Raw genomic sequence first — 2,558 nt, forward strand, 5'->3', positions numbered from 1 at the left:
AAGATCCGAGATTTGGAAAGGGGTGTATATATAGGCATAGGGGGAGCTAGGAGAGTCCAAATGAGGTGCGGTTTTCGGCCACGCGATCGTGATCAAACGCTCTAGGACATGGAGCAGAGTTTGGTGGGTTTTGGGCCAAATTGGAGGGGTGTTGGGCTGCAACACCCACGAGGCCTTTTCGGTCCCTCGATTAACCGTTGGGGTATCAAACGAAGTCCAAATGCTACGAAACTTGACAGGCGGTCTACTGGTAGTAAACCAAGGCCGTTTGGTAAGTCTTGGTCCAAACCGGAATGTTTAATCCCCACACACGAAAGAAAGCTAGAAATAGCCACCAGAGGAGAACGAAGCGCCGGAATGCAAAACGGACAACGGGGAAAATGCTTGAATGCATGAGATGAACACGTATGCAAATGCAATGAAAATGATGACATGATATGAGATGCATGACAACGACAACAACACACGGAGACAAAAAACCCGAACCCGATAAAATAAAATAACTTAACGTTGGTAACGACAAGAGTTGGAGTACAAATAGGGAAAGTTACATCCGGGGTGTTACAGCCGTCCACCAAATGTGATCGCGTGGTCGTACTGCCGGTGTGGTGGCAGCTTCTTGGGTTCGCCAAACACATCGGCGAAGTCGTCGAGTACCACTTAAATGGCTGGAGGAGGAGGTTTGTCCGGGCCCGTGACTGGCGCGCTCCAGTCCACGACCGCCATGTACCAGATGTCATTCCCAGCATGCCACTTCGCGAACTGGTCTGGCTCGATGTAGTCGATGTTGGTGGTCGTGCCCTTTGGTCGAACACCTTGCAACTTCACGGTCTCGCCCTAGTGCGCGAAGGAGATGGTCTTCTCCAACCAGTGGCAGTTCATCGGGCTGTTCTGCTCCAGCCAGTCCATGCCCAACACGTCGTCGTAGGCGCCGGGCGCCAGTTGCCGTATGTCCGTAGAGAAGGTGTGCCCCTGACACCACCACTGGACAGCCGGAATCATGCTGTCGCACACCAGGCGCTCTCCGTTTGCGACGCGTACCTCCACGGGCGGCAAGGGCGTGCTCGTGGCCTTGATGCGTTCCGCAAACACCTGGGAGATGAAGCTATGTGTGCTTCCGGAGTCGACGAGTAGCAACATTACTTGGTTCCCCACCATGGCGCGAAGGCGAATTGTGCGCGGCGAGTCCCCACCCGAGACCGCGTGCGTGGAGATGAGGCAGCACTCTGGGGCGGGCTGTTCGGGTGCAGGCGCGTCCAGTAAATCGAGTGCGTGCACTGCATCGACAGTGAGCACCTCGCCGTACTCGCCCACCTGGATGGTGAGCAACTGCGTCTGTTGCTTGCAACGGTGCTCGCGGGAGTACCGGTCGCCACACTTAAAACAGAGCCCGTTGGCTCGCCTGAAGTCGTGGAGTTGGCGCTCGCGGGTGAACTCGTCGTTGGCCGGCCGTGCCGCTGCTGCCGCTGCTGGTGGTCGGGGAGGAATCACAGCGGGCAGAGGCGGGGGACGTCCTGCCGGAATCGGTCCAAGACGCGGGCGACGAACGTCGTTTTCCTCCTCCTGGATGCGGGCGAGCACCGCGGCGTGCGTGATGCTGGACGGGGCCTGCAGGCGCACAGCAGCGCGCAGATCGTCCCGAAGGCCGAGGAGGAACTGGGTGACGAAGAAACGCGGGCTCAAGGAGGCGTCGAGAGCGAGCAGATGGTACATGTGTGTTTCGAACGCTGCACGGTACTCTGCCACCGTGCCGGTCTGCCGGAGTTGCAGCAACTGATGCATCTCCAACTCGAACTCCTCCGCTCCGAATTCTTCGCGGATCGCGGCACAGAAGGCGTCCCACCCGAGCGCGCGATGAGCTTGTCGATACGCTTGAAGCCAGTGCGTTGCGTGTCCTTCGATGTAGAGCGTCGCCGTGGTCACCCAGTTGTGTGGCGGAACGTGGTACAAGTCGAAGTAGGCGACGCAGCAATCGATCCACAGGTACGGGGCCGAGTCGTCGAACCGTGGGAAGTCGTGCTTGGGTGGCTTGGTGAAGTGCTCGTCGTGCCGCGGCGCCTCGAGGTCGTGGTGACCTGCAGCGAGATCGCCGGGCCGGGGACCGTCGACGTGGCCTCCGCCGTGTCGTAGTGGAAGAAGCGGCGGCCCGTTGTTGACGAGGCGAGGCTGATGCGTGTGCAGGTCCATCGGAGCCGCTGAGGAGCCCGTCAGGAGGCCGCCCCGTGGTGTGATCGGAGGCCGGCCGCGCAGAGAGGTCCCGGGTGGTGGTGCGGTCTCGCGCTGCTGACGGACCTCGTCGACGTCGGCTTGTGTCAGATCCACTTGCCGGCGCAGATGAGCTAGATCGGCAGAGACCTGCTTGTTGAAGGCGATCTGCGCCTCCGCCTGCTTGTCGCTGGTGAGCTTGGTCTCGTTGAAGCGGGTGAGCGGGGATGAGATCATGGATTTGAGCTCCTCTGATGATTCCGACATGGCGAGAAGGATGAACTTGGTCTGCACGGAAGGCTTGGACGAGGGCGCCGTGTCCGCGCGATCGATCTAACCCTGCTTGGGATTTC

Source organism: Triticum aestivum, chromosome 1A (assembly GCF_018294505.1).
Source record: "Triticum aestivum cultivar Chinese Spring chromosome 1A, IWGSC CS RefSeq v2.1, whole genome shotgun sequence".
NCBI classification, from domain to species: domain Eukaryota; kingdom Viridiplantae; phylum Streptophyta; class Magnoliopsida; order Poales; family Poaceae; genus Triticum; species Triticum aestivum.